Raw genomic sequence first — 23,694 nt, 5'->3', positions numbered from 1 at the left:
TTTTAGAAACTGAGAGTGAATTTTGACCTCAGAAATCGTTGAGAAGTGATTTCTACTGGTGTTTCATGTCCTACACGTTTGGGCTCTTGGGTACCATCTTTGCTCACGTCTCCCCTGAGAGGTGCTGTGGCGGGTAGTCCTTTGAGCCGTGAGGGCCTTAGGGCCTGCAGTCTGTGTTTGGAGGTGGTAAGCTGCTCTTTTCTAAAGAGATGGATCTCTCTGACTTGAGATGCCCACCTTTCTCTGGTTTTTGTTTAATAGTTAGTATGTGGATGTTGACATAGTTGATTGAATGCATGCTTACTTTTCTAATTTGTTTCTATACCTGTGTCCAGGGACTTTTATGAATCTTTGTCTGGAAATTTGTCATAATCTTGGTTGAATACTTGGTGGAATGTTCAGATGCATTTACCAGTTAGCAATTGTTTTTAGCACCTACTGTGTGCCTTACTTAGTGAGAGGCTCGTGGAATTCAGGCATGGATAGATATGTCAGGTATGGTAGATCCCGCAACAGAACTCAGGAGCTGGTGGTACCAGTTGGGGAAAATGGACTAAGTGGAATGGAATTGACAAGGAAGTCCCACAGAGAGACGTTATTAATAGGGACAAAAGAAAATATTCAAAACCTGTATGACGTTTCAGAGTTTATAATCCATTTGAAGTGCTTGAAAAAACCATAGTGTTGGAAATGAATTCATGTGTGTATAAATCTAAAACCAGACTTCTTTGACAAATTTAACTTCTCAAAAATATTCTTAGAAAGAGGGACTTTCTTCGAGAGTGTGAAGCCTATTTTGTCTTCAACTCGCTAAGGTTGTGCTTTACATCTCTCTCTCTCTCCCTAAGATGCTATTAAAAACGTACAAGCATCGGCACAAAAACCCTGCACACGGATGCCTGTAGCAGCTTTATTCATAGTTGCTAGAACTTGGAAGCAACCAAGACGTCCTTCAGTAGGTGAATGGATAAATAAACTGTGGAACATCCAGACAATGGAATGTTATTCAAGGCTAAAAACTATCTTTCAAGCCATGAAAAGACATGGAGGAAACTTAAATGCATGTTACCAAGTGAAAGAAGCTAGTCTAAGAAAGTTACGTACTGCATGACTCCAACCATATGACGTGCTGGAAAAGGCAAAACTATGGGGGGTGGGGGGCCAGGATGAATAGTCAGAGCACAGGATTTTTTCTTTTTAATTAATTAATTTATTCATGACTGCGTTGGGTCTTCTGTTGCTGCGCGTGGGCTTTCTCTAGTTGCGGCAAGTGGGGGCTACTGTTTGTTGCGGTGTGTGGGCTCATTGCGGTGGCTTCTCTGGTTGTGGAGCGTGGGCTCAGTAGTTGTGGCACAGGGGCTCAGTAGTTGTGGCTCATGGGCTCTAGAGTGCAAGTTCTGTAGTTGTGGCTCATGGGCTTAGTTGTTCCGTGGCATTTGGGACCTTCCCGGACCAGGACTTGAACCCACGTCCCCTGCATTGGCAGGCGGATTCTTAAGCACTGCGCCACCAGGGAAGTCCTTAAGGATGCAGTTTTTGACGAACTGATTCCTTGGGTAGATTCCATGTGAGCCAGTCTTCCCTGCGTGGGGCATGGTGAGGGAGGAGCTGGGCTTGATAGTATTTGAAAGTGCTGTAGTCTGGGGACCGGAAATGGCCCAATCCTGCCTTGATCCTGTTACCTTTCTGCCAGGGGTCGCTATGGGCACAGGGCATATTAACATGGAACTGAGTGAGTTCAAAGATTTTTCCAGAAGTTTACATCAGCGTTTCTCCTTGAAACCTTTTACTTTTTTGAAGTCATCATTCACGTCTTCCACAAATATTTATTGAGCCCCTCACTTAGGGCCATGCGCACTTCCAGGTTGTGAGGGTATAGGAGTGAGCGAGACCCAGAAGAATCTCTGCACGCGTGTGTAGACATTCTAGGGGCGGAAGATAGGCAGTGATGAAGTAGTTAAAACGTGGAGTGTGTTGGAAGGTGATCATTGTGGTGGAGAACCAGGGAGCTAGGAAGGGAGCTAGGAAGTGCTGGGAGTTTGAACTTTTAAACAAGGGGGTTAGGGAATTGCATGGGTGACTTCGAAACAAAGGTGGCAAGGGGTTAAGGGAGTGAGATCTTTTGTTAACAGATGGGGAGTGATCCAGGTAGAGGGGCTGAGGTTGGGCCTGGCATGTTGGAGGCCACTGGGACCTGGCTGGAGAGAGCAAGGGGGAGACTCCAGGAGGTGAGTGTGGTCAGGGGAGGGGGCAGTAGGAGGGAGGCCTTTGGAGGATGGTGGGCGGGAGACATGATCTGACTGAGGTTTTTTTTTTAAAAAAATTTTTTTTTTTAATCTGTTTTCCAGGGCAGTTATTTCCTTCTGTCTCATTTATTTATTTTTTATTTTTGCTGTGTTGGGTCTTCGTTTCTGCGCGAGGGCTTTCTCCAGTTGTGGCAAGTGGGGGCCACTCTTCATCGCTGTGCGTGGGCCTCTCACTGTCGCGGCCTCTCTTGTTGCGGAGCACAGGCTCCAGACGCGCAGGCTCAGTACTTGTAGCTCATGGGCCCAGTTGCTCCGTGGCATGTGGGATATTCCCAGACCAGGGCTCGAACCCGTGTCCCCTGCATTAGCAGGCAGATTCTCAACCACTGCGCCACCAGGGAAGCCCCCTGACTGAGGTTTTAATAGGATCCTTCTGCCTGCAGTGTTGAGAGTAAGCCAGACAGCCTTCTCCTTCTCACCCTTGTGGCCAGTAATCCTCATGTCTGAGCAGTGATTCGACTTTGTTATGGCTCACACAGCCCTGATCCCACTGGTGTTATTGGGTCTCTATTAGTAAGTTTTTTGTTTATTTGTTTGTTTTTGACTTCTCTAGGTGCAAATCTCTTTCTTCATAGCTGATGAGGAAAAGGTCTTTAACCATGCCAGGGTAGGTACCTGATGAGTTCCATATGGAGTTCAAGAGTGCTCGAGAGGGCTTCCCTGGTGGTGCAGTGGTTGAGAGCCCGCCTGCCGATTCAGGGGACACGGGTTTGTGCCCTGGTCCGGGAAGATCCCACATGCCGCGGAGCGGCTGGGCCCGTGAGCCATGGCCGCTGAGCCTGCGCGTCCACTCCGTAACGGGAGAGGCCACGACAGTGAGAGGCCCGCGTACTGCAAAAACAAAACAAAACAAAACAAAACAAACAAACAAAAAAAGAGTGCTCGAGAAATGCTCCAAGATCATTCAGGGTTCTCTGCAGTCAGATGCTTCATTTACCTTCAAAACAGAAAAATCCTCCTCTTCTTTTGCTCTGAGAGCCCCTTTCTTGTCTGTAATCAGGTTCGACTCTCTTTTCCACTTCACACACCCCATTTTGGTTCAGTCTGATCATGTTTTGGTTCTTAGAAAAGTGAACCATTTGTCCTATGTGTTACCTCCTCATGATGGCCTGAACATAGCTGGAGGGTACCTGAGCCTTTCAAAAATCCCTTCCTAAATATTTTGGTATTTGACCCTCGTTAGCCCATTTTAAGTGTCATGCGGTAAACTTGTCCACAGATGTTAGTTTACCAGTGTACTTTGAACAGAATAATAATAACTTTCACATCGGGTCACCTTTGCATCTAGGGATCTTAAACCCCAAGTGCACATTAATTAAACCTCACATCAATGGAAGGTAGGGAAGGGATGGAAGGGGATGGCTTTAATCACCACTGCAAAGAACTTAGAGGGACAGCCTCTGGGCCCAACACAATAAGAGGGATTTTGCGTTTCACGAATGCCTTTCATCTAGCATCTTAAGTCCTTGGCAAGTATTACCTGGTGGGTAGTGTATTACCATGCACATCTACAGGGAGAGGGCTATAGGGACTTGCCCTAGTTCTTCAGTACTATCATTGCAGAGGACTTCTTTTTTCCTAGTTCATGGGTCCTTATGGCTTATTATGGATTGTCTGGGATCTCATAGTGTGGACTGAAGCATGGTAGAGTTGACTGATAAGGTTGTTTGATTTTCTTTCCATTTTTTGGTTTGATATTCCAATAGGTAAGGAGTTCCTTTTTCAATGTCAGCTGCGTTCCAAGTTGGTAATGGATAATTCTCATGTAGGGGCCTGAGACATCTCCCTCACCTTAACCCTGTTTCTCCAGAAAGTTTCCCAAGTGAATTGGGTCAACAGAAAGGCAGGAGAGAGCCATGTCTTTCTCCAGAAGAAGCTGCTTGAGTTCATTCCTGATAAATGAGGGCATTGGTTTAAAAAATGGAACAGAACCAAAAAATACAAATGGGAAGATGTTATGGTCATAGTCATTGATGGATGGAGAATTCAGCTGCTAACCTGTGGGAGGGAAGTGAAGGATCTGGCTCTCGCCAGGATCAGAGTGTTTATATGCACAGCCGCAGTCCTTCTGGAGCCAGAGCCAGGGGTCATTCCACAAGGGGACGCTGCATGGCAGTTGAGAAAGGCAAACGTTGGCAGCACATGGGAATGGTGTGAAATACACAGTTTGCAGAGAGGTGGGCTTCATTATTTTATCTTTTTTTGATTTTTAAAAAATTGAATTATAGTCAGTATACAATGTTGTATTAATTTCTGCTGTACAGCAAAGTCATTCAGTTATATATATGCATTCATTTTATAAAAATATTCTTTTCCATTATGGTTTTTCATAGGATACTGAATATAGTTCTCTGTGCTGTACAGTAGGACCTTGTTGCTTCTCCATTCCGTATATAATAGCTTACATCTGCTCACCCCAGCCTCCCAACCCCCTCCCCCTTGGCAACCACCAGTCTCTTCTCTATGTCTGTGAGTCTGTTTCTGTTTTGTAGATAGGTTCATTTGTGCCATATTTTACATCCCACATATAAGTGATATCATATGGTATTTGTCTTTCTCTTTCTGACTTCATTTAGTATGATAATCTCTAGTTCCATCTATGTTGTTGCAAATGGCATTATTTCGTTCTTTTTATGGCTGAGTAATATTCCGTTGTGTATATGGACCACATCTTTATCCTTTCCTCTGTCAGTGGACATTTAGGTTGTTTCCATGTCTTGGCTACTGTAAATAGTGCTGCTATGAACATAGGGGTGCATGTATCTTTTTGGATTAGAGTTTTGTCTGGATATATTGGACTTCTTTATTTTAAATAGAGTCTTCAGCTCTATTTTTAGAAATTCCCAAATGCCACTATAAAGTATGTTACTGATTTTATAATGTAATATTGCCTTATTTAGAGTTGCATGTGGAAATAAACAACATAATGGAAAAATGTTGAGTAGTATGGTTCTTTTGAATGTCTCCTCCATGTGGCACCTCCAGCCCATTGATTCCTGGTTTCTTTCCATCTTTATGACCTAAGAGGTAGAAAGATATCCATATTTCCACAGGTAAAAGATAAACGTGTGTATTATTTTAGATGAAGGCCCTTCTGAGTCAATTCCAAAAGCACACCCTCAGAACGTGTGTTTCCATGACTGTCCGTGAGCACTGTTGAACTGTCAAAAATCCTTAATTGTTTTAGTGTTGGTGTGTTTGTTTACCTTGGTGGAACAGTAATGGAAAGATCATCTCTTCTTATGTGGTGGGATTTCCTTGTGCTCCGGGAGCTCTAGTTGGTGAGAACATTACTGGAATGTTCCTTAAATACATAAATAATTTCTGCAAAGAAATGACCTAGAAATCCACTTTGTTGTTTGGAAGCCAAAACATGCAAACATCTTTGCCTTCAGCGTGAACGTCAGACTTTCAAGTTGGGTAGCTAATGTTTGCTCATGGCCGTGTCAAGAGCCCTGTAGATAGAATCCTAGAATTCTGAGGTAGCTCTCCGAAAGGTAGAGACAGAAAAAAAGGCTAAGAGCAGCAGACAGAATAAAAATCATAGTTCTAGCACTTACTAGCTGTGTGACCTTGGATAAGTCACTTAAACTCTCTGTGTGTTGGATTCTTCATTTATAAAGTGTGGGTATTTTCCTTCTAGAACTGTTAAGAAGATTAATATATTTCTCCAGTGTCTGAGTTATGGTTGGTCCCCTCCCCCAAACTGTCAACTTCATTGTTGTTGTCATTATTTCTCTGCTCTTAGGCTGGAGTCAAATGAGTGATATTGGGGCTTTTAAAAGATTTCTATTCTTTTCTCCTATTAAACCTTTGTTGGATTTAACCAGTTCTAAGCCAGTTCTCTCCATTTCCTGTCTGTGGAGCTCCATTAACTGCAGTAGGTGGACATCGTGAAATGATTGTGATTGACATGATTATCCGGCCCCTGTTTTCTGTTTCCTCTCCTGATGTGTCTATAGCACTACTTTTCATGGCTTCTGTATGACTAGTCTGTGTTTAACTTTGGCTGTGAAGGTCAGAAGCGCACCTAGTAATTTCCCATGAACTTCACCAGCGAACCCGTTTCCTGAAGAAACATTTGGCTAACTGCTTCCTGGCTGAGGGGCTCATGCCTGAGCTATGTGGGAGGATCAATGAGCCACACTTGGCTCTAATTATCAGTGACTGCTTACCACTATCATGGAAATAGAAATAGAGGCGTACGTGTTCTATACAAGTATTTAAAAAATTCATTTGGTTTGGGACATATAATTGAGTAGTGACCAGTTCAGTAGCTGGACTAGAGAACCTAGTATGGGATGGATATTGCAGGTGGAGATCCGTCGGGGGCAGCTCCTGTCTCAGTGTGGCAGAGGTGACAGGAATGTCATTGCATAGTGCCAAAGAGAAAGGCAGTGACAACAATAGAAGTCCATCTAGGAGGGAGCAGGGTGTTGAGGCTAAGAATGCGGATTCAGGAGCTATACTGCCTGGGTGGGGGACCAGCTCTGTCACAGATCACTAGAGTGACTGTGGGCAAATTACAGTCCTCTTGGGGCTTCTGTTCCTTCCCCCATAAGATGGGGGACAGTGGTACCCACCTCATCAAGTTGTTGCAAATAGTCAATGGATTAGCATGTGTCAGAACTTAGAGGAGTGCCCAGCACTGGCACACCTTCAGTAAATGTGAGCTAGAACTGTCCTCTACATCGTGATGAGGCAGATGGAATACGTGAGTGTGAGTGATGGACTCTGGTCGGGGAGGGGAAGAGGAGGCAAGGAAGATTTGAGAGAAGTTGAACTCCAAGCTAGCCTCTTCTTTCTCTTTTGTAAATAATATTTTTAAATGATCATGCACCTTCATTACAGAAAAGTCGGAATATAGAGACAAGCAAAAAGAGAAGAATCAAAACTACCCCTTGGCCTGCCTCCAGAGGTACCCACTATTGACATGTAGCATATTTCCTTCTAGACTTCTTTCTTCCTTCTCCCTGAGTTGGATTTTGAAAGATGTCAGGGAGGGTTAATGTTTTCTTACACTTAATTCCATCAATTTGGTTACATCAATATGTTATATAAGGAGCAATTTTTACTTGCTTTTAAAATTCTGTCATGAAATATTTCAAAAAACACAGAAGAGCATGGAGGGGGCAGTGTCTAGATTGGGCTCAAATCATGTGGAGAAGACTGCGGTCTTAGGAAGGGGGGAGGTGAAGGCCGACTAAACGTACTGAGTGTCCCCTTAGGTCTGTCCCTGTGTTGGGCTTTTCAGGCAGGTGACTTCCTGTATCCCTACAGTAACCATCTGAGGTTAATCCCCAGCCCCCCACCCCCTTTTTGATCCTGTAACTAAGGAGGCTTTGAGAGGTTGAAGAATTCTCCCACCCTAGCACATGAATCAGCGTAGAGCTGGAAGTGTCCTGAGCTTGATACCACCTAACCTGAATGCTGTTTCCTCTTCACAGCTGCCTCAGGGCCCCCTGACTCAACCATCTTTGTCCTTCTTTTATGTTGTGAATATTTTTTTTTTGACAAATTATATTTGGAAGCATACAGTGAACAAAATTGAGCTGATTTTTTTGTGGTAAAATATATATAACAAAAGATTTACCATTTTAAACATCTTTAAATGAACAATTCAGCCAACTTAAGTATATTCATGACGTTGTGCAACCTTTACCACTATCTTTTTCCAGAGCTTTTCCTCATCCCAAACAGAAACTCTGTACCCATTAAGCAATAACATCCCCACCTCCAACTTCTGTTTTACATTCTGTCTCTACAAATTTGCGTATTCCAGATAGGCAATTCTTCACATAAGTGGAATACTTGTTCTTTTGTGACTGGTCGACCTATTTTACTTAGCATAATGCTTTCAAGCTTCATTCCTGTCCTAGCGTGTATCAGAAATTGTATTTCTTTTCGTTGACTGAATAGTATTTCATTACGTATACATACTACATTTTGTTTATCCGTTCATCTGCCAGTGGACATTTATGTTTCCACCTTTTGGCTATTGTGAATTGTGTAGCTATGAACATTCGTCATAGAACTCAATGAGAACAATAACAGAAAAACAACCCAATTTTAAAAATGGACAAATAGACATTTCTCCAAAGAAGATATACGTATGACCAATAAGCACATGAAAATATGCTCAGCATCATTAGTCATTAGGGAAATGCATATCAAAACCACAATGAGATCACTGTCCACCCACTGGAATAGCTATAATAAAAAAAGGAAAATATCAAGTGTTAGTGAACACATGGAGAAATCGGAACCCTTGACATTGCTGTTGAGAATGCAAAATGCTGCAGCTACTGTGGAAAAGATTTTGATGGTTCCTCAAATTGTTAAGCATAAAATTACCGTATGACTCAGTGATTCCACTCCTAGGTATGTGCCCCAAAGAATTGAAAACAGGGACTCAAACAGATACTTGTATACCAATTGAGCTCATTTTGAATGTGCATTATTATTATTGTTTATCAGTTCATCTTTCCTAAAGATGATTTACTTATGTTGCCATCTGGGCATTTAGCATGTAGAGCAGCAGAAATTAGAGCTCCAGAAAAAAACCCCACCTACACAATACAATGAAACTGAAGCCCTAGAGACACAAAAAGTTTGGTTCTACCACGGAGGCCAGCTTGTCATGTCAAGACACAAAGGGAACGTTTTGAAGGAGAATCCGGGCTGAATCAGATTTCTTCTGTCTAATAACATTGTCAAGATAATGATAAAATAATGTCAAGAAGATTTATCTACAGAACTTTTTTCTTCTAGTCTCAGAGCCCCAAAGATTTATTTCCCAAGTATTAGATTTTCTTGGTTGTACCATGATGAAATTGGCAGGTCTTGCTAATCAGAGTTGGGAATAGAAAAATCTACTTAGAACATTTGTTTTGAGTTCTTAGGTAGTTATTCTGCAGAGTTGAGTCTCTTGACCACCTATTAACCATTGATAATTTATCCTGAACTTAAAGCCTTAGGGGGTGTATCAAAATATTCACACTTGAATACTTCTTATTCTGGAAATGCACTTTGAATTATAGAATGAAATACTCTCTCTGCAAAGATCTGGGAGCTGTAACTGCCCAAAGTGTTGTTAACTCCACCCTGCAGCCCTGCCATTAGTTCTGTGACTGGGCATTCACGTAAAGAAAGATACCTTTTGGGCTTCCCTGGTGGCGCAGTGGTTGAGAATCTGCCTGCCAATGCAGGGGGCACGGGTTCGAGCCCTGGTCTGGGAAGATCCCACGTGCCGCGGAGCAACTAGGCCCGTGAGCCACAACTACTGAGCCTGCGCGTCTGGAGCCTGTGCTCCGCAACAAGAGAGGCCACGACAGTGAGAGGCCCGTGCACCGCGATGAAGAGTGGCTCCCGCTCGCCACAACTAGAGAAAGCCCTCGCACAGAAACGAAGACCCAACACAGCCAAAAATAAATAAATAAATTTATTAAAAAAAAAAAAAGAAAGATACCTTTTTTCTGAAATCCTCTCTTGAGCTGGGTCAGTAGTTACCTGTTTTAGTTTCTCTGCTGGGTGACAGCTGCTTAAGGATGGGTATATGTAATATAGTTGTCTGATTAAGTTGGCACAGGTAGTCTGTCCTAAAATTACAAAGTAACAGCCGAATCAAGCACAGTCTTTTTTTTTTTTCTTTTTAATTCATTGATTTTTAATATATTCACAGAACTGTGCAATAATCAACACAATCAATTTTTAGAGTGTTTAAATTACCCCCATCCCCCCAAAACCCATGTACCCATCAGTTGTCACTCCCTGTTCTCCCCACCCTTACTCCCGTCTAGCTCTAAGAAATCACTAATTTACTCTATTTTTTTTTTATGGATTTGCCTATCCTGGATATTTTTTTTATACAAATGGAATCATATAATATGTGGTCTTTTGTAACTGGCTTCTCTCATTGAGCATAATGTTTGCCCATGTTATAGTGTGTAGCCTACTTTCATTCCTTTTTATTGATGAATAATATGTCAGTATATGGATATACCACATTTTGTTTATCCATCCATCCATGGATGGACATTTGGGTTGTCCCTTATTAGGTACATGATTTACAGATATTTTTTTCCCATTCTATGGGTTGTTCAAGCACAGTCTTTCAAGGGCTGTCAACCCACTTGAAATCCAGAATGTGGAGAGGATCGAGCCAGTGGGATTTGAGAAGCTCTCCTCCCTGCCCAAGTTCTGAACCAACTGGGAAAGACAGAGGAGTCAGCAGGTGGAGATCAAAAAGTCAGCTTCGTTATTGATAGATGTGGGATTGGAGGTTGTGGCTTAGAAGTAGGGCAACAGTAAGATTCTTGAAATCCTTACCTGGAAGAGTTAGATGGACTTGCCCACCTATGCAGACCTAGCCCTGGACAATAGTAGGTGGCCCCCCTACTAAAATTACCTTCTAAACTCACCTACCACATGATCCAGAGTGGGTCAGACCTTGGGTTCTCCGTGGGCCTGGGAGACCCCAAAGAGAGAGGGAAGAGAGAGGCTTGAGCTAGGCATGCGGGGGTCATTTTCCCAAACTAGGTGAGTGACCCTGCCCACCCATCCCCGTTAGCAGTCCAAGCAGTCAGTGAAGCCAGGGAGTTTCCTGTGCTTTACTGTACATGGATCTTCCCCAGGGAAGGAAACCTCAGGCCTGGGGACATGGTACACATGTTCCATCAGGATGAATGCTATCATAGTTCCCAAACAATTATTTTATCACCTTTGATCTGATAAAAGCGAACCACTTAGAGTCTTGATGCATTTTCAGTGAGAGGGCTGATTCTGCCCCAACCATAGGGTGAGGAGAAGGCCACGTTTGTGTGTGTGTTTTTTTAAATAAATTTATTTATTTTTGGCTGCATTGGGTCTTCGTTGCTGCATGCAGGCTTTCTCTAGTTGCGGTGAGGGGGGCTACTCTTCGTTGTGGTACACGGGCTTCTCATTGCGGTGGCTTCTCGTTGCAGAGCACGGGCTCTAGGCGCACGGGCTTCAGTAGTTGTGGCACGCAGGCTCAGTAGTTGTGGCTCACAGGCTCAGTAGTTGTGGCTCACGGGCTCTAGAGCGCAGGCTCACTAGTGGCGCACAGGCTTACTTGCTCCATGGCATGTGGGATCTTCCCAGACCAGGGCTCAAACCCGTGCCCCCTGCATTGGCAGGTGGATTCTTAACCACTGAGCCACCAGGGAAGTCCCACGTTTTTGTCTTAATAGACATTCAGGTGTTTACTCCCCATAAAATGCTCCCCTTTGTGAAATGCGGACACCCCTTTTCATCCGAGGGTGGCTGCACTTCACGATTGTCTAAATCAGTGCAAACCTTTTCTTGAAATATTTCGGCTGTTTAATTAGGAATAAGCAGTGATGAAGCAATGATTTTGAAAGTAATTAGCTTAACATTCTGTCAGTTCTCTGTTGGACAGAAAATGTAGGTAGGTGACAGTCTTCCGTTCTGCAGATTCCAGAATCCTAGTGTCGTAGCGCTAGGACACCACAAAGGCATCAGGGACCCTCTAGTTTAACCCCCTCTCCTAATTTAACACCCAGAATCTTAATATGGTCAATCTTCCTTGGTAGGCACTCAAGTTTGTAGAATAAATGAATGAATGCTGTATATGTTCTGCTCTATTGCTACTCTTTCTTTTGTGACATAATTTCATGGCCATCTTGGCTGGAATGACCTGCTCTCCTGGCATGTTAATTTTATTTATATATAGGGGAAGCTTTATGTAGTTTGGTTGCCAGGTTTGGTGACCCTCATGAGATAAATACATTCATACACAAAACTTCTGTGGGTTCCACTCATTTGAAAAGCTGGTAAAAGCCATGGAAGTGCTCTTTTTACAAATGCAGATATGCCTATGCACATAATTTTGTCTCCAATTCCAGAAGGTTCAAAGGCCTTTGAAAGTTCTCCAGGGATCCTATTCTGAGAACCTTTGTTTTAGCGTCAACTCCCAAGACCTATGCAGAATTGCTAAAGTGAGCAAGGTTATGTGACCCCTGCCCTTTAAAAGCATGAATGTTTAAAAGAAATACAAATAGCTTCATGTGGAGACTTGTAATTTCCATCTGGGCAGTGATTTTTAACTGAGGGTTGAGACCCTTTTGGGGTTTATTAAATAATGTTAGTGGTTTGGGGCCAACATTACCAAAACAAGGTAATGGAACATAATAGTAAAGAAACCAGGCTATACATCTATATATTGAGTTGAGATGAAAAATATGGGCCCCAGTTTGAGAAGCCTGATGTCTGCTCTGCTTGTTTTGCTGTATATATTTAGGGCAGTGGGAGCAATTTAAAGAAATTCATGCTTTCTTTTCATGATCTGTTTTGACTGTGTTGGCCCTTTTTTCTTCCTTATAAAAAAGGTCCAAGAGTCCACTGGTTGCACTAACATTTTAATGTCTTGACAGCCTATCCCAAGTCATCACTTATCCACAGTTGTGAAAATAAGCTTAAATCCTACTCTTGAAGGCTCTCCTGATTTTTCTTTATATTCAGTCTTTTTTTCCTCCTCTCCAGCTAAGTAAAGATCAGTGTGATCCCCACCAGGCCACCACTTAAGCACTTTTAGATAAGAGACTTAATGTTCGTAGACTCAGTTTCCTCATCTGTAAAATGATCCTGATAATGATAATTTCCTTCTCCCAGGATTATTGGGAAGATTATGAGTTTACACATGTAGAATGCATAGCATAAATCCTCAATAAGCATTAATCAGTATTCCTAGTAGTGGTTGAATTGTTTGTGTACTGTAAGGGAATTGCATTTTTTAAAAATAAATTTATTTATTTATTTATTTTTGGCTGCATTGGGTCCTTGTTGCTGCGCGCGGGCTTCTCATTGCAGTGACTTCTCTTGTTGCCGAGCGTGGGCTCTAGGTGTGCAGGCTTCAGTAGTTGTGGCTTGCAGGCTCAGTAGTTGTGGCGCACGGGCTTAGTTGCTCAGCGACATGTGGAACCTTCCCGGACCAGGGCTCGAACCTGTGTGCCTTGCATTGGCAGGCGGATTCTTAACCACTGCGCCACCAGGGAAGCCCGAGGAATCTCATTTTATACTTCCTTTAGAACTTCTCAGAATCCATCCATTTGGGCTGCATTTACCAAGGAGATGAGCACTCTGGTGATGTTCTTGTTTTAAAAGCATCTGCCTATCAATTTTTTTAAAATGTACTCTATTTAACTCCTCATTTTTTTGGTATAAATTATTTTGCCCCCGCACGTCATAAATGACATTAAAAGAACAGTCTCTCTTTCCTCTCTTTGGATTGTGAACCAACATTCTGTTCACTTACAAATGTTACAAATGTTGCAAGTGTTGATTTTTGGAACCCATATGGGAGTCTCCACAAAGACTCAGAATATCATTAAAACTCAAGTGCCAGGATCTGTTATTAAAGTAAATGTGGTAAAAAAAAAAAAATTCTCAGAGTTAAGTGACTTTCCTGGTGTTTTTCCCCCTCAGAAGTACTTTTTGTAGGTACTGTGTCAATCTTTAAGGAAAGGAGTTTATTGAATTTCCAGAGTTATCAACAATACTCAAAGCAAATATTTCCCCCGAATCAATGTATTCAAATTCTTATAAATTTATTTATTTATTATTTCTTTTTTGGCTGTGTTGTGTCTTCGTTGTGCACGGGCTTTCTCTAGATGTGGCGAGCAGGGGCTACTCTTTGTTGCCGTGTGCGGGCTTCTCATTGCGGTGGCTTCTCTTGTTGCGGAGCACAGGCTCTAGGCACGCGGGCTTCAGTAGTTGTGGCATGCAGGCTCAGTAGTTATGGCTCGTAGGCTCTAGAGCGCAGGCTCAGTAGTTGTGGCGCACGGGCTTAGTTACTCCGTGACATGTGGAATCTTCCTGGACCAGGGCTCGAACCCATGTCCCCTGCATTGGCAGGCGGATTCTTAACCACTGCACCACCAGGGAAGTCGTCAAATTCTTAGAAGAGATAATTTATGCATGAAAATCTTGCTTCTCTACCACTCAGTGTATTGCCAGAAGATTTAAGTTAAAGCTCGTTGTAGCTTATAATATATAGGATGTACTCTATGCATATAAACACTATTTTTTGCTCCAGTAGCTGCTATAATTTAAAGGTTGTGTGTGATGTGAGTTTGAGAAGGTTGATGAGCTCTCTCTCGTGGGGCAGCCCTACCTTCATTAAAATGCTTCCTGACACTCCTTTCTGTTCCATGCCCTGCCCTGTTCATTCCTTCCATCTACATAATGTTTTCATATTCTCTTTTCTTCCTTTCACTCTCTCTAGCTATAAAAACTTTCCCCTCGGAAGGAATGCAGTTACTAGTATCTGGCAGAATTCTATAGGAAAAGGCCATCTATCTATCGTCCAATGGACCAACGTTGGAATTCCCACTCAGCTACTTCTAAGAATTTGGGCAACATCATTGACCTCTCTGAGCTTCAGTTTGTTGTCTGTAAAAGGGGCCTCCTATTATCTGTGGATTCAGTGAATGGTTCATACTGATAAGGCGCAAGTTTACTTCTCTGAAAGGTATGTGTTTCTCGAGAAATAATTAAAAATCAACATCTAACAGTGGATTTTTTGGTTATTATTCAGCTGGGTAGGGAATGTATTTTGTGAACGAGGGGAGTCTTCTTAAAACCCCTGAAATCTCTTTATTTCTGTTTTCCTACTGTTTGCAAGGGCTCTGACATTACATGCTGAGTGATAGGTGCTAATGATAACTTTTATTGATCCATCTTTTACGTTCCAAGTCAAGTATGTGCTTTTGCATATTATTACATTTAATTGTCATTGGTCACTTGGGGGTAGGATGGTGGTGGTACAGTGTTACTAGGAACAATCACTAGAACTGACTTCTTACCATTTACAGATGAGAAATTGAAGTTTAGTGATGTTGAGAGTCTCACCCCATAGACTTCCTGGCCCTCGAGGCTAATTTCTCAGTCACTGTTCAATCCTCTCTTTCCCTGTGAAGAGGTAGACAGAGATAATTAGACTGCTGAGTCAAAAATAGAGTGTCCCATCCACCACCCCCACCCCCCGCCCCTGTCTCCCCAGTCCAAGAACTGCCCTTTGTGCACTGCTACACTCCAACACGGAGGAAATGGACCTGTTCTGAAATTGATCCATAGACCCAGGTGTGGGAGGATGAGTCTTTTAAGAAATGACTAAGTTGACTCCGACATAATGATAAACCAGCTCCCATGGCTGTTTGGGCCAAAATCTGTGTCCCAAGTTACCGGGAACCTTGGTGGACATTTTTGGAGTGATTTCACTTCCATGTTTAAAGCTTCTATCTTTCACTGGGTGGTGTCATTAAAGAGAAGACACTTTCTTAGTAATATCAGCTGTTCCCTAGGTGGGGTCCTTCCCCTTTTTAGAAAACTGGCAGCTCAATTCAGGGCCTCCTGTCTCGCTTTGGAGGATATTAATTCCCCAGAGTGAGCGATTTTTGACCCTGTTCCTCTCTGTGCACCAACAAAGCAGTGTCAGAAAACATTTCGTGACAGTGAAGACGCTGGGCAAGGGAATCCAGGTTTTCCTCCTTGGTTCCAGCACCAGCGTAAGACGGTTCATGATTTACATATTGTGAGTCCTGCCAAGCCGATGCAGGTGTTGCTGACTTGTGAAGACATGTTGACTCTCCTTTCTCTAAAGAGAGGTTGAGATGCGGTCCTTTGTCATAGGGATCCTGCTGTGCCAGTCACCGAGCTACACGTCAGTGTCTAAAAATACAGATTACACTGTGCTATAGAAGTAAACATTTTGCCGTACTGCCTTGAATAGGTTTTCTTTCAATGAATTTCGTCCTCCTTCCTGCTCACATCCCACGTTGCTGGGTAGCCCTTCCTTTAGGGTTGCTGGCTGTGATCATGAGATCATCTTAGTTGGCTTTGCCTTTTTGGTGTCAGTAAATTGTTAGGAGAGAACACAGTCGCTGGGAGTTTCCACCTGGGAGTGGTTAACTTCTACTTCTGAAAGGTAGCTAGTAAGGCTGGGTTTTCAGGAATCCGGTATGTCTCAGTTGTAAGTCTGTGAAATTAAGTTCACTTCCATGATGGTAAATTTCCAAGGAGTTTTTTGGAGCTGGTAGCTTTGTGACCACCCAGAAGATTCTCACCAACGTTCTTTAACCCAAGGCAGTTTTTTGTCTAGATAGGCTGACCCCTTTAACACACAACCCCAGATTTCAGTGGCTTCGTGTACTCGGAGGTTTATGATTGCCCTCGTCAATCTATTGCAGGTTCTCTTTCTTCACAAGGTCATTCAGGGACCCAAGGCTGCTCTACCTGCTTGGCTTCTGGCTTCTCTGCATTTGATGTGTAGGGAAGAGAAGAGGCACCACCCGGAGGGTCTCAGGGGAGGTGTCAGGGCTAGATTCTGGAAGTGGCCAACATCATATGAGTTTGTATTCCATTGGCCGTGACACAGGCATGTGGCCCCCGCATAGGTTTTTTGTCTGGGCTGGGAAGCTACATTTCCTCACTTCCCAGGTGAAAAAGGAATAAATTTAACGTCACAATTTCATGTTATAAACTGAATCTTAAGCGTTTCTGAAGGTGAGGTGTGTCTATTAGGAAGACCTTGGGGGGGATTGACTTGGTAGGGGATTGACTTGGTAGCTCGTTATTTGATCTGAATTCCGGATTTATTTTTACCTTAGGTGTTCATGATTGACTTGGTAGCTCGTTATTTGATCTGAATTCCGGATTTATTTTTACCTTAGGTGTTCATGAGCTTCCCGCGAATGGGGAAGAAGGGAATTTTTTTTTTTTTTTAAGTGCTGCACTGGGGACTTTGCTTTTTTGCCTGATGATGTATTTATAACCTGTGTAAAGATCCAAAATTAATGTCTGGTCATGCACGATGCATTCTAGTTATAATCAGATTTGGGTTTTTCAGATGGTTCCTCTGTGGATCTGTGCTAACTTCAGAGATTATTCCCTGATGTCTGTCTTTGTACCTCACCTTGCCCTGAGTTTCAGGGTCAGAAGGCCACGTCATCGAGTTTCCTCGTTTGAGCAGCAGCTCTCTTGACTTTCAGGAGGATCCCAGCCAGACTTTCCTATCCAGGAGTGTGGAATTCCAGCCGTGTGATTTTTTTTCCACCTAAGACATGTTTTCCCCTATAAATTCCAAAGCTTTTCATCTTTAATAATAATTTTGGAAGCATTTAAAACATTTCATACTTTCTCAGTCATCTTCAACAGAGTATGTGGAGCATAATTTAATCTGTAGTCAGTTTTTTCTTTCTTTCTTTTTTCTTTTCTCTCCAGCTGAGATTTGGTCAAGTAGAAGTTATTGAGGTTGGAAGGCCCGGAAAGGTGAGGCCATGAAGCTAATTGCACTGTTCTTCTCATGTTGCTTCATTTCCTCCTGTCACATCTGGTGTGGTATTCTGTCCCTTCTTCCTCCTTCCCATCAGCCACTGGTCCCTTGAACTCTCTGCCTTTGGTTTACTGTTGGCTGTCACACCAGATAACTCAGTGTGCTAAATCGAGAATCGATAGGTTCTAAATGAGGACTTACAACAGAGAGACTCCCGCTACTGACAGAGTCAAGTTCACACTCCTCATCTCGTGGGCTACAGCCTTTGGCAGCTGGCTAGTCTGGTCCTGGCTGGTTGCACAAATTGCAGCCACCCCACGCTCATCACACACACACTGCACCCTCTTTCTGAGCCACACCAAGTTATAATCCTCATAAACCATATCATTGTAATAAATATCAATGAATGTTAATTGAGTATTTACTATGTGCCAGGGTCTTTTGTAGAATATATTGAAGCATGAAACCTTCCCAGAGACCAAGGCATTTAGACTATATTGAATGTAGATCAAATTCTCAAATATTTAAAATAGTTAAATATTATGTTATTAATATATACTATTACATATCACATATTTATAATTTAATAATTAAGTATAGATTAAATGTTACCTATATAGGTGCATGTGGAATACGTTAAAGCGTTTAACCATATCAAGGACGGGCTGGGTAACTTTATTCTCTCCCTTTTACAAACGGAGAAAGGAAATGCAGAGGTTACATAACTTACCCAAGGTCACACGGCTAGGGGGCGCCAGAGCAACCCATTGTGTAGTGCTGACTGCCTGAAGTAACTAGACTCCCATGGGTGAATTTTCCTCCCCAGCCCTTTATTCTACTTGGGGGAGCCCCTTATTTCTATGCTCAAAATTCAGTGGAGACTCAACATCTTCCTGTAACTTCCCCCTCTTCTCATGCTGTCTCTTTCCTGAACAGAATCAAATCTGTGCTCAGAAATGAGATCATTACACATTCCATCTATCTGCAAGCCCCCGTCTCTGCTGACTGGAGCTCCTCGAGGACAGGGCCAGGGCTGGGGAGGCCTTTGTTCGATGCTGGTGGAATTGATCAGCATGAGAGATTATCATGCCAGCTTCCCATTTTCCAGATGACAAAACCGAGGCTCAGTGTGGTTGCATCGCAGAGCTGTCTGGGAGGATCTGGGACTAGTACCATTGTTTTCCGAGTCTGTGGCAATTGGACTTTGAAAGCAGAACACTCGGCAGTTATTTTGGTCTGGTTCCTTAGTTCCTGGCAGTGTTCTGGCTGGCGGGAGGTGTTGCTGAGTGTACCATGCACTTAACATGTACTTGGAGTGATAACAACAGTTGTAGGAGTGGCTTGGCATGAAAAGACAGAGCAGGGCCCTGAGTTTACACCAACCTGCTGACTGAGGGTTCAGATACTCTGGTGAGGACAGAAGGGCACGTGAACACGTGTGGCTAAAGGGATTTTGTTTGATTTTTTCCTAAGATGAAACTAGCGAATTTTATACATCCTTTCATTCCTTCTCATATTTAATGTAGCAAATCACTTGCTAAATTATGTCTCCTTGGACAAATGATCCATAACTGTTCTGTCCCTGTGTATGTAACTTAGAATAAATAAACAATCAGGCTTCAAATTTTGTTTTTAATTTGAGATTGTCACAGACTTTGGGAAAAGTTGGCACTATCGTATAAAGAATGTTGTTTTCTCTCAGTCATTTGGGAGTAAATTGCTATTACCCCCAGGCATGAGTGTTTTTTTCCTATAAGCAAGGGCACTCTACTACACAACCACCCTACAGGGCTCAAAATCATGAAATGAGCTGATACATTACCGTCAGCTCCACATCACACCCTCTTCCACTCTTGTCATTTGTCCCCAGCGCCATTTCAAGTAACAGGTGTTTCCAGTTAGCAGCATGTGATGCCTTGAGTTGTCATGTGTCTTCAGATGCCTTCAGTCGGGAACAGCTCCCCCGTCTTGGTGCTCATGACTTTGACTCTGTTGAAGAGCCCAGGCCAGTTATTTTGTTGCATGTCTGTCAGTTTGGCTTTGCTTGAGGCTTTCTCGAGATCAGATCCACATTCCACACCATTGGCAGACACACTAAATGGTGATGGTGTGTCCTTCCCACTGTGTCTTCCCTGGGAACTCCCAATGTGGACCCACCCCATTTCGGATGATAGTCACTCACCGTAGTCTCTTGGTTAAGATGGCATCTGCCAGCCTTCCCTGCTAGGAAGTTATTCTTTTCCCCTTTGTTAGTAAACTTTTTTTTTTTTCCTGCGGTATACGGGCCTCTCACTGTTGCGGACTCTCCCGCTGCGGAGCACAGGCTCCAGACGCGCAGGCTCAGCGGCCATGGCTCACGGACCCAGCCGCTCCGCGGCATGTGGGATCTTCCTGGACCGGGGCACGAACCCGTGTCCCCTGCATCGGCAGGCGGACTCTCAACCACTGCGCCACCAGGGAAGCCCAGTAAACGTTTTATAGAGAGACTTTGAAACGGTGTCGAACCCCTATTTCTCAACAAACTTCGAGTTTACTTATTTATAGCTATATGGACTCATGGTTTCCTATTTTAGTCAATGGTTATACTGTGTTAGTGGTAGTATTTATTTTGATAACTCAGGTCCTCCCTGATTGGACCTGTGGGAGTCCCTTCAGGAGGGCTCCTCTGTGCTCTTCTGTCCACCATTCCTCACTCTGGCTGGACTCTGATTAACCCTGGGTCCTTCCCTTTGTGGGTGCCACCCCTACCCTGCTTGGGCTCTGACACGCCTGTGCCAGGCCACTCCTGTGAGTGGATACCCTCCCCACTGTAGTTTTTAAAAAACTCATGTTTTTTTTTTTTAAATGCATACTTCTGGAGAGGGTGTGGAGGAAAGGGAACCCTCCTACACTGTTGGTGGGAATGTAAATTGGTACAGCCACTATGGAGAACAGTATGGAGGTTCCTCAAAAACCTAAAAATAAAGTTGCCAGATGATCCAGCAATCCCACTCCTGGGCATATACCCAGACACAACTATAATTCAAAAAGATACATGCACCCCTATGTTCATAGCAGCACTATTCACAATAGCCAAGACACGGAAATGATCTAAATGCCCATCAATAGATGAATGGATAAAGAAGATGTGGTAATATATATATATATATATATATATATATACACACATAGATATACAATGGAATATTAGTCATTAAGAAGAATGAAATAATGCCATCTGCAGCAACGTGGATGGACCTAGAGATTATCATACTAATTGTAGTAAGTCAGAAAGAGAAAGACATATATGATACTGCTTATATATGGAATCTAAAAAAAGGGTACAAATGAACTTATCTACAAAACAGAAACAGACTCACAGACATAGAGAATAGACTTGTGATTGCCAAGGGGGTGGGGGTTAGGGATGGATTGGGAGTTTGGGGTTAGCAGGTGCAAACTATGATGTAGAGGGTGGATAAACAACAAGGTCCTGCTGTACAACACAGGGAACTATATTCGATATTCTGTGATAAACCATAATGGAAAAGAATATGAAAAAGACTGTATATGTATATATGTATAACTGAGTCACTCTGCTTTACAGCAGAAATTAACGCAACATTGTAAATCAACTATACTTCAGTAAAATTTAAAAGAAAGTATATTTCACATTATCTTGGGGTCAGTATACTATAGACATATTAATGAAGGTTTTAAGATTGCCAATAAACACTTGAAAGAATGCTCAACATCATTAATCATTAGAGAAATGCAAATCAAAACTACAATGACATATCATCTCACACCGGTCAGAATGGCCATCATGAAAAAATCTACAAACAATAAATGCTGGAGAGGGTGTGGAGAAAAGGGAACCCTCTTGCACTGCTGGTGGGAATGTGAATTGGTACAGCCACTATGGAGAACAGTATGGAGGTTCCTCAAAAAGCTACAAATAGAACTACCATATGACCCAGCAATCCCACTACTGGGCATATACCCTGAGAAAACCAAAATTCAAAAAGTCATGTACCAAAATGTTCATTGCAGCTCTATTTACAATAGCCAGGAGATGGAAACAAGCTAAGTGTCCATCATCGGATGAATGGATAAAGAAGGTGTGGCACATATATACGATGGAATATTACTCAGTCATAAAAAGAAACGAAATTGAGTTATTTGTAGTGAGGTGGATGGACCTAGAGTCTGTCATACAGAGTGAAGGAAGTCAGAAAGAGAAAGACAAATACAGTATGCTAACACATATATATGGAATCTAAGAAAAAAAAAATGTCATGAAGAACCTAGGGGTAAAGACACAGACCTACTAGAGAATGGACTTGAGGATATGGGGAGGGGGAAGGGTAAGCTGGGACAAAGTGAGAGAGTGGCATGGACATTATATATACACTACCAAATGTAAAACCAATAGCTAGTGGGAGGCAGCCACATAGCACAGGGAGATCAGCTCAGTGCTTTGTGACTGCAGGGAGATCAGCTCAGTGCTTTGTGACTGCCTAGAGGGTGGGAGGGAGGGAGATGCAAGAGGGTCGAGATATGGGGATATATGTATATGTATGGCTGATTCACTTCGTTATATAGCAGAAACTAACACACCATTGTAAAGCAATTATACTCCAATAAAGATGTTTAAAAAAAAAAAATGAAGGTTTTAGGGGAGAACTGGTTTTGTTCCTCAACTGAAAAAACCCCAACGAAGCCTGTTTAGAATTTGTAGCTGGTATGGAGGGGAGCTTCTGTGCTCCAGGCACATTTTTTGTTTTTTTTTTTTTTTGCGGTACCCGGGCCTCTCACTGTTGTGGCCTCTCCCGTTGCGGAGCACAGGCTCCGGAAGCGCAGGCTCAGCGGCCATGGCTCACGGGCCCAGCCGCTCCGCGGCATGTGGGATCTTCCCGGACCGGGGCACGAACTAGCGTCCCCTGCATCGGCAGGCGGACTCTCAACCACTGCGCCACCAGGGAAGCCCCCAGGGAAGCCCCCAGGGAAGCCCCCAGGCACATTCTTAAACAAATTACTGAAAGACTTAGGAGAAGTTCAGTCATGTTAAAAACCCAAGGATTGAAATTGCTGTCATCACTTTCTTCTCCGCAACTGGGTTGTGGAGAAAAAAAGGATTAGCAAGGTGATAGAAGGGCATCTTCTCAAGGAGAGTTGGGTTGGGAGGAAGGGCGGCTCACAGGAACCTGCGAGGATTACTTTTTAACTGTACCCAGTGGTTCTGGAAGGGAGGGGAAAAGGTGAGAACCACTTTTATTTATTTATTTATTTTTAATTGTCTGTGCTCATCTCTTCTTCCTCCTCTTTCCTCTTCTCTCCCGTCCTTATCCATGCTGCCCAATCTTGTGCCCCAAACGCTCATTCATCACCACTTACATTTCTATATGACTAACTCAGATTTGCCGCTCTCAAAATCATCAACTACAATTCTTGGCCCCAAATTTAATTTTTAAAAATTGTTTATAGATAGTTTTTTTTTTAAAGAAAGATTTTAGTGAAACAATGATCATAGTGAACACGTTCAGTGGCACATCCTTGTTAAGAAAAAAATATAAAATGTATACTGTTGGGACTTCCCTGGCGGTCCAGTGGTTAAGACTCCCTGCGCCCAGTGCACGGGCCATGGGTTGGATCCCTGGTCTGGGAACTGAGATCCGGCATGCCACGTGGCCAAAAAAATAAATAAAGGAAAACCCTTCTCAACAACTGATCAGTCTATTAGAAGAAACATTAAGAGGGAAAAAGAAAACTGTGTTTAAAAATAAATAATTAAAAAAATAAAATTTATACTATTTACTTTATAAATATGTCTTCTCTGCCCCCTTCTCTCTCTCCCTCCCCCTCCCTCCCTCCCTCTCTCCCTCCCTCCCTCTCTCTCTCTGTCTCTCTGTCTCTCTCTCTCTCTCTCTCTCTCACACACACACACACACACACACACACCAGTGTGATGGAAGATAGTTATCTGAGACAGAGGTTGGGTAAATTTTGAAATTCAAAACATGTCAAGGATATAATATTCCAGTTATTAACGTTTACTAGGGCTGGAAAAATCTTTTTGTTGTCTTGAATTTTCAGTAA

General features: G+C 42.9%; 1 protein-coding gene across 7 annotated transcripts in view; it reads left to right on the top strand.

The window, feature by feature from the left end:
• The window catches only part of TIAM1 (TIAM Rac1 associated GEF 1), a 398,067-nt gene that overhangs the window by 203,526 nt on the left and 170,847 nt on the right, over nt 1–23,694 (top strand). Inside the window, exon 2 of one of the 7 annotated variants that reach the window (XM_067739314.1) lies at nt 14,569–14,814. The exons of the other annotated variants lie outside the window; for them this stretch is intronic. The gene's annotated coding sequence lies outside the window, so the exon portion shown is untranslated. The remainder of the gene's footprint in view (nt 1–14,568; nt 14,815–23,694) is intronic. 7 annotated transcript variants of the gene reach the window in all.

This window comes from Pseudorca crassidens, chromosome 5 (assembly GCF_039906515.1).
Source record: "Pseudorca crassidens isolate mPseCra1 chromosome 5, mPseCra1.hap1, whole genome shotgun sequence".
Classification (NCBI taxonomy): Eukaryota; Metazoa; Chordata; class Mammalia; order Artiodactyla; family Delphinidae; genus Pseudorca; species Pseudorca crassidens.
The sequence above is the reverse complement of the archived record's forward strand: the minus strand, read 5'-3'. Positions and strand labels throughout refer to the sequence as shown.